The following is a 9,274-nucleotide window of genomic DNA, read 5'->3' as shown; positions in this document are numbered from 1 at the left end:
TTTTGGTACAGATTTTTGACATGGTTTCATTCCCAAAGAGGTGTAGGCTTCATTATGGAGTTCTGTCTTGTTTTCATGAAACCAGCTTTACCTTATGTTACTATTAATTCAATCATCAAGTAGAGGACAAAGATGGAAGTGTATGTAGTTGTAAAATAAACTTTAAGGAGTAATTAGTTTAATAAAATACAGATCTATAATCATTCTTGAGTTATAATTCAAATTTTAGATGTTGGGCTTATGTACATTTAAGCAACTGTAAAAGTTGATTTCTTAATTTCTCACACATTTGAGAAAGTGGTACGTATTTGCTTTCGACTCTTAGGACATGTTTTTCTGTATTAAGACGGTATCTTGAGAACACAGACCACTTTCTGAAGATATCTGAATAATTTTCCTGTTCAATATTAATGGCTATTCCCTTCAATGAGATGATGAAAACTAATTTTAGGGATGGAAATGCAGTGGTTTAGAGCATGGATTTTGGCATGAGACAGACCTAGGATCCATTATCTGCCAGGTACGTGACCTCGGACAAGGGCAAGTTACTTAGCTTTCTAGGTTTGTTTCTTCATATGGGAATAAACTTAGTCTTTATCTCACCAGGTGGTGATTGAGAAGAGTAAATGAGACAATACACGTGAAATGCTTAGCATCGAGCTCTGCATCACGGTCCTTTGCCTATTGTTACACAGGGCGGGCCATCTTTGGAATTCTTTCAACATGGGACAGGGGCGCTGTCATTACTGTTGCTTTTAGGCATCATCTTATCATCTTACTGCATCGTATGCAGCTCCCAAAGGACTCTTCCCTGTTCAGTGAGGAGGGAAGCTGCTCTCGGATTCTCTGCCTTTTTTTTTTTTTTCTTTCTGTCTTTCTGCCTTTGATAGCCATTCCACCGTGGGACCTCGATTTTGAAGCCATTGGTTTCCTGGATGTACAGAACCCAGGAAAGCAGCTCAGGCTTTCTGCTCTAGCTGTGATTTCCCATCTCCTCTTGACACCGCAGGAGTATATTCTCTCTCTCTTTCTTCCTCATGCCACTAGGTCAGTTCCACAAAGGATAGAGGCCTTCCAAGCCTTATGCATCCCCTCAATGTGTAAGATGTTCCCAGCGCCCAGACCTGTGTCTGGCCCGGTGTAGATACTTAATACATATTTGTTGAATTAGTGAATGACCACTTTAGACCTTCCAACTTGGCACTTGTGCCCGCCTCCCCCCCCACCCCCGCTGAGCTATGTGTCCACCACACCGCTGTGTGCCAATGCTCGAGTGTTCCCCTGTGACAGAGGGAAGAGGTCTGGGCTGAAGAAAGACTTGTTTGTGTTAGTATTTGGTTTGGGCTGTTTTGACTTTTTCCTTTACTTTTTATCTCAAGGTTATAGCTACGTGACATGTCAATATACTGTGGGTCAGATCACTCTCCCCTGTTTGCATGTTTGGAAAATAAAGACTGTTGAAATACTCATGTTAAACAGTACAAAGATGGCAAACAAAGAGAATATTTTGTGCTTTAATCTAAGGGGGCTTTTCTAGTGTTTGTAACCCTGACAGGCTAACTCTGACACCACCGGGGACTCACAAACCAAAGTATACTCGCGACTAGATGCGCCCCTGCCCCTTAATGGGACAAGGAGAAGGGACAGAGGTAGATTAGGGAATTCTCACTGGGCGTTTTCCCAGCTGCCTCATGCGGGAATCTATCCACTCTAATTTCCTCAAAGCATAGAGACTTTCAGGGAGGGCAGCTACCGGGAAAGAAGAGAAAGTCTAATTCTGCCTCTGACCAGGGCTTCCTCTCAGCTCGACCATGTCGTCTGTGTTCCCAGTGTCCGCAGCCAGCAAGGCTCACAGGGTCCCTGCTCCCTTTTGTCCCCGCTCTAGGGCCCCTGCCTTCCCTTTGGCACCTCTGGGAGGTATGTCTGCAACTCTCCGTGAAGGTAGTGGAGTCAAGGTCTTTGCTGGCTTCTTTGAGGACCCTGCCTTTCCTCTTACCCAAAGAGGTCCAGCAATCTTCGCTCAAGAAAGAATGGCAGAAGTTGCACCAAACTCTTCAATCCAGCTCTGTCACTAAAAAAGAGAAGGAAGGAAGGAAGGAAGGAAAAAGAAAAGAAAGAAAAAAAAAAGAAGCAAAGAGAAAAGAAATATAATCTAGACCCCCCCCACTCCCCCCAAAAAAGAGGTGGGATAATGTCAGTGAGGCTGACTGAGGGAGAAAAGCTGATTTGGACACTCTCTACCTCTTTAGATAAGTTCCTTTACATGTGAGCCCTGGAAATAGCTCTGCAGGTGCTAGAGTCTTGGTTTTTTTTTTTTTTGTTTTTTTTTTTAAAGTAGGTTTCAAAGTTCCAGAAGGGGTCTGCTTTTGCCAAGACGAAAAAGGATGGAGCTCTAAGCAAGAGATGAAATGAAAATGCTTTATCGTCCCAGCAGTTTCCGGTGACTCCCTTCATTTATTTACATAGTAGAGACGGAGCTCCTGCAGCAGAACGAGCATGAACTTTGACACCAGAGAAACCTGGGTGTAAGACTAAGGATTCCACCTAAGATAGACCAAAGGAATGCAAAATTAGAATATTAACACCCTGCTAACCCCCGTGCGGTAACCGACTCAAACACAAGGGAAAATGAGACCTCTACAATGGAGAATGCGGCAGCCACCACCTGAACCAAGTGATCAGGCTTGATATCACCAACACCAGGACAAAGAGACAGCACTGCCTTCTCCTACGAGGGAAGCACGCCCCATCACGTGCATAGTGTTTTTGGCAAATACGTTTAGCCTGAATCTAATCACAAAGAAAGAATCAGACAAATACAGGTTACAGGGACATTTAAAAATCGGGACGCCTGGGTGGCTCAGTTGGTTAGGCGACTGCCTTCGGCTCAGGTCATGGTCCCGGCGTCCTGGGATCTAGTCCCATATAGTTCCTTGCACGGCGGGGAGCCTGCTTCTCCCTCTGTCTCTGCCTGCCTCTCTGCCTACTTGTGATCTCTCTCTCTCTGACAAATAAATAAATAAAATCTTTAAAAAAAATAAAAAGCACTAGTCTGCACTCTTCAAAAATTATCCATGTCACGAAAGATAATAAAATATTGCAGAGACATTTGGGGCTTTCTGGAGCACCTGGGTGGCTCAGTGGGTGGATCGTCCCACTCTTCATTTCAGCTCAGGTCACGATCTCAGGGCTGGGGGATCGAGCTGCGCATGAGGCTGTGGGCTCAGCACAGAGTCTGCTGGAGAGTCTCTGTCTCTCTCCCTCCCTCTGCCCCTCTGCCTGTTCTCCCTAAATAAATAAAGACTTTAGAAAACAATAAAATAAAGTATGCTTTTTTTAAATTAGATAATAGCGTATCAATGCTGAGTATCTTGGGAGTATGAATGATGTAACCGTTATCTAAGAGAAGGTCCTATTGGTGAAATTAGTTAGGTTAGTGTTCTTTATGCTTTTTTCAACTTTTCTACAGGTCTGAAAATTTTAAACTAAAATGTGAGAGAACAAAAGGAAAAACAATAGCTTTGTGAACTGCATAAAATACAGCTCTGCCAGCTTGATGACCCCCGAGAATATTGACACCTGTGGGTCACAGGTATAGAGTGTAGGGAAAAGCTGCTCTGTCCCCGCCCTTAGCACCAACATGGTGCCTGTCTTCCTCAAACAGGGATGAGGCAACAGGTATGGTGGACTACGCTGTGAAGATGAACCCCTCTTGCAGCACAATGATGTGTATCACTTATACATTCTTGTCTTTCCAGCTCTTCCAGTTTCTTCACTGGATTAAAAACCTTTCTAATGCTCCTTCATAATGCCCATTTCCTTCTGCTTTTTTTTTTTTTTTTAAAGATTTTATTTATTTATTTGACAGACAGAGATCACAAGTAGGCAGAGAGGCAGGCAGAGAGAGAGGAGGAAGCAGGCTCCCTGCCGAGCAGAGAGCCCAATGCAGGGCTCCATCCCAGGACCCTGAGATCATGACCTGAGCCAAAGGCAGAGGCTTTAACCCACTGAGCTACCCAGGCGCCCCTCCTTTTGTTTTTTAACTAGCCGTTTGACTTCAGCTTTGAGTGACCCCTCTCTTCTCATAATGGCTTGGGGTTTAAGGAGAGCAAAGTTCAATTTTTATCCTCCCTAACTGGGAATTGTCAAATTTAGAGCCTTCCAATCTGCAAGATGTTTGGACCCAAATAGAGATTTGTGCATCAACTTGTACTTACCTAGTTTAGATGCTATCTGCCTTTTGTATATCTGACCCTCGGATGTGTTTTGACATCATCTGGAATTTATCAGAATTTTCCCATGTTTTTGCAGAGCAAAACAACTTCAGTGTGTCACCAGCAAAGGCGTGCATCTCGCTGTCCATTTGCTCTCCCAAGCCCTGCAGCTGCGAGGAAATGCTCTTACTGACAGACTTGACCTCACCAGGCAGCCTCCCACAGGCTACTGTGGAGATTGTCTGTCTTTTGGAAAGGCGGCTCCTATCTGGCGTAATAACGGAGATAGAGGAGCTACAGATAGAAGCGAGATTGTGACAGCAGCTATGACTGATGGGTGCTCTGGCCACCGGGGAGCAGAGGGAAGAAACTAAGAAAACAGGAAGAGAGAAACAGTGGGGGTGTCTGGGGAAGAGAGGTGGAGAGAAGACGGAGAGGAAAGAAGGACAACAAGAGAGGAGTCAGAACACAGAAGAAAACATTCCTGAAGCCAAAAACAGCTTCTGGTGTCACTCACAGATCCAAAGCCTGGGTCTGGACGGAGTTGATTCCGGGATAGAGGAGCAATGCAAGAAGCCATGGGTCATTCATGTACATTTTACAAAAGATAGTTGTGGGCGCCTGGGTGGCTCAGTGGGTTAAGCCGCTGCCTTCGGCTCAGGTCATGATCTCGGGGTCCTGGGATCGAGCCCCGCATCGGGCTCTCTGCTCGGCAGGGAGCCTGCTTCCCTCTCTCTCTCTGCCTGCCTCTCTGCCTGCTTGTGATCTCTGTCAGATAAATAAATAAAATCTTTAAAAAAAATAGTTGTAGGGTGGGCAAAAGGGAAATAAGTAGAGGGAAGAGGCAAACAACAACAACAAAACGGGATGAGAAAGAAGGAATTCCAAGTATCTTGATATGTTCTCAGGTTATGCTTGTTTTTAAGTTGCTTTTAGGGGCAAAGCTTTAAATCCTCTGCAACAGGAAATGTATGTTCCTTCATTTCATTCCTTCTCTCAGCATTTTTTAAAAAGGAAAGAACCAAACTATTCAGCGAGAAACTAAACACAATTTTGGATCCAATTATATCCACGTAAAAGGCATCAGAGAGGCAGGAATGGTGAGGATGGGTTCACTGAAGTCCCCTACAGCTGTCATTATTTCTTCCATTTTCCAGATGACAATGCTGCGGTTCTAAGGCAGTAAATAATGAAGGTGAACACAGATAATCAGAGTCAAATGCTGGTTTTGAACCTACTACTGCTCGACTCTGAAATCTGTAATTTTTGTTGTCCAGATCAGGACACAAGTGCACTACACCTTTTAAAACATGTATGCATAGATGAAAAGTGATCCAAACAGGGCTGTCCTCCAACCCAGGACATAGTAGAAGATGACACTGTGTGCACACAAAGGAGACATTTTTTAGAACTGTTAATTCTACTCCCAGTTATATATATAGAGAGAGACAGAGAGACATTCCTTGTCCTTTCTTTTTATAAAATCAGGACAAAGGGGAGAGCCACAACCAAAGTTTCATTCCTATGTATTGAAGTCAAAATCTGGGCTTTCTAGCCAGTGCATTGCTGATGTAGTTGTCCATTTCTCAGAGCTCCATGTATGTGCTCTTGGCCTTCATGCAGAGAGGGACTGTGCTGTTGTTCCATGTACTGTTCTCGAATGCCTGGCCAAGGGGGCACAGGCTAAGCCAAACGAGTAAGATGAGGAGTGGTGTAATGCGGTAGGAAGAGACCACGGCTGTGCGACCTTGAATAAATCAAAACCTCTCGTAATCTGGTGTCCTTCTTAGGACATGTGGAGCTTAGAGGAGATAATTTCTCAGATTCCTTCCATATCTCAGATTCCGTGACTTGAAATAAATCCCCAAGGAGCTAAAGTGCCTGCGGGGCCAAAATGCCTGTCCCCCCCAGAAGCCTTTATCAGCAAAAATGTTATCTCTTTGAGGACTGGGAACCGCCAACCGGATCCACCTCTGGTGGGTATAAGCAATGGAAACAAAACCAGCAGGGTGCATGGTCTCTTGACCAACCTGATTCCTGCGGGAGAGATTTCCTAGAGAGTTCCTCTGCAGAGGCCTCCCTGGGCCCTCACTGCACACACACAGGCAGCCAGGAGGCCAACACTCACCAGTTGCATAATTAACAGCCTCTGAGTAACAAATCATTGATCTCGGCCCAGCTCTGGTGACGGTGTCATAAAATAATTAAAACTTGTCAACCAACACAGCAGAGGCCTGAAAGGGCAAGGGCTGAAGGAGCATAGGGCCAAATCACTCTTCTTCTAGCTCCTTGAAAAGGGATGCAGAGGTGGGAGGAACTGGTAACATCTGAAGTCATGGAGTCTGGTGTAGGAGGCTTGTGAGGTGAGAGTTCCATGAGAATTGGCTGTGGCCGAACTCGAACACCGGTCCCCGTCATTGGGCTGAGGGTTAACCTCGCTCTCACTACATCAGCTTTTTTTTTTTTGGGGGGGGGGGAGAAAGAAAGATCGAGCATGGGAGGAGGGGTGGGGGCAGAGGGAGAGGGAGAGAGACTCTTTTAAGGCTCCACACCAGGTGTGGAAGGCCAGCTGGGGCTCCGTCTCATGACTTGGAGGTCAGGACCTGAGCCAAAATCAAGAGTCAGATGCTTAACCAATTAGCCACCCAGGCGCCCCTCTAAATCAACTTCTGATGAGCCAGGAAACCAAGTCCTTACTCTATTTTCCAAGCAATGGTTAAAAGATCAGGAACCTCAGTTGTCTATATATTTGTAATACGGGAAAGCAAGGTGAGCTAAAAATGGCACAACGGTTGATTCGCTGCCTCACTTCATCCAGGTCTCTGCTCCAAAAGCCCCTCGTCACAGACCTTGCTCGTCAACCTATCCCCCTCCCTCTACTGACCTTTCTCATTATCACCTGACTTCATTCTTCATCACTCTGGGCTCATTTGTTTTCTGTGTGTCTTCCCAATGAGAGAGAAAGCTCCATGAAGGTAAGGACTTCGTTTGGCTCACTGCTCCATTCCAGAGCCCAGAACAACATCTGGCCCGTAGTAGATGCTTAGTGGGTATTGACGAATGAGTGAAACTGCTCATCACTCTTACTAGTTTCTCTAGACCCTTTTGCTGACAAAGTTAGCTCCTTGGGTCTTCCCTTAGAAACACCTAATGTCTCAGTCCCTTAACCCTCTCCATCCCCTCTCAAGCAAATCCACACAGGAACACAAAGGAAATCTTCCACATTCACTCACTCAGCTGTGAGACTGCACTGTAAATCCGTGTGCATTGGATGTGAATACATGGGAGAGGCGTTCCCGTGCTGGCATTATTTTGGCCTTGCTATACCAGCATGTGACCTACTGCCCCATGACTCTGTGCTAAATAGAGGAAGACACAAGGTCACAGACCAACCTCGTGAGTCTAGCGAGAACTTCCGCCTCGGGGAGAAAGCTCTAAGGGTGATGCCAACTTTTAAAGCAGCTCATGCTCACTGGTGATCTCATTGGATGGTTTTTATGTATCTGTATATTCAAGGTTTTATCTAATTCTTCCTCTGACTTCTTTTCATAGATAACAAGTATTTCCCACTACTCTGTAGGAAAAGGATAGCAAAGATACTAAAATTTTTATTCACAAGGGACACCTGGGTGGCTCAGTCAGTTAAGCGTCTGCCTTCAGCTCAGGTCATGACCCCTGGGTCCTGGGGCCAAGTGCTGCATCAGGCTCCCTGCTCATCGGGGAGTCCGCTTGTCCCTCTGCCCCTCCCCCTTGTGCTCTCTCTCTCTTTCTCAAATAAATAAAATCTTTAAAAATTTTTTTAAAATAATAAAATAAAATAAAACTTTTATTCAAGGGAATTTGATTATACAAATGCTCCACACAGATGATATTGTGATCTTTTCTGAGATAGGACAACTGACAAACTAAGGTCATCCTTCTGATACAAGGAGTTGGGTAGCTAGAATAAACATCGCCTACTTTTACCAGATGATGGTATCATTTTTGTGTACAAAGGCCCACATTTTCCTCTCTCTTTTCAACAATGCAGATATCCTGCTCTGGTTTTTATTTATTTATATATTTATTTTAAGGCGTTGGGGGGAGGGGAGAAAAGGACACTTCCTGGTACTTTCCCTTCTCCTTGTCCCAGTACGTAAGGCTTTCTGCTGCTTTCTCTTGGTCACCCAAAGCTAATTGACATTAAAGATAAAAGCTAGGCTCCTAGGCCAGCCTCCTGGATCCAATGGACAAGTTCACTAAAAAGCATGTGGGGCAATGAGAATGAAAAGTACATAGCAGTGACCGGACTGGACAATCGCGGAATGGAACCGGACCTGAGCGATCAGCCAGTCCACGCCTGTCGCTTCGCAGACGAATTCCACGATTGAAACACCAAAACAGAGAGCCTTCAAGCTGCAGCCTTCACCTACAGTTTCGCAAGCCCTCTGTGACCGACGATCTTTCTGCTATATCTACGTTTAGCACTAGGTGTTGCTCTACTGCTGTTTCTAGACCCGATTTCTTTGCTACGCAACAGAAGCCCAGCCTCCTAATTTGAGTTCCCTTCTGCAAATGCTGTTTTTAAGACAGTCGCCTGCTAGTATTTGCTCTGTTTCACGGAAGCAGTTTCATTTAAACGGCTCAGGTGTGACCAGGAATCCACCGAAACAGCTGCTTTGGAAAAAAGGGATCAATTCGTGCCAGGGAAAGACGACTCCAAAGTCAACTTTTTAAAATTGTCCTAATTCAAATATTTACTTAAACTCTGTTTTTATATTATGCGCAATGCAAGGGGAATGACATTGTTGCTGTGTGTTTCCTGGAACTGACCGTCTGCTACAAGGCCACAGATAAAGTTTGTTTATAGAAAAAAAAAAGTTTAGCACTGTTCTATTTGGGGTTTAATACTCCCACACACACACACCGAGGGGGAGAAAGGACACTTTCTAGAACCTTTCTTTCCCATGACAGCAGAGCACAGAAATGCTTTAACCCCCTCTAGTGACAGATGCATCATTACTAAGATTAGTTCGTTGTTCGTTTGAGGGGTACAGGTTCGTTTGATACCACAGGGAGAA

This window comes from Lutra lutra, chromosome 1 (genome assembly GCF_902655055.1).
Source record: "Lutra lutra chromosome 1, mLutLut1.2, whole genome shotgun sequence".
NCBI classification, from domain to species: Eukaryota; Metazoa; Chordata; class Mammalia; order Carnivora; family Mustelidae; genus Lutra; species Lutra lutra.
This window is presented reverse-complemented; position numbering follows the sequence as displayed.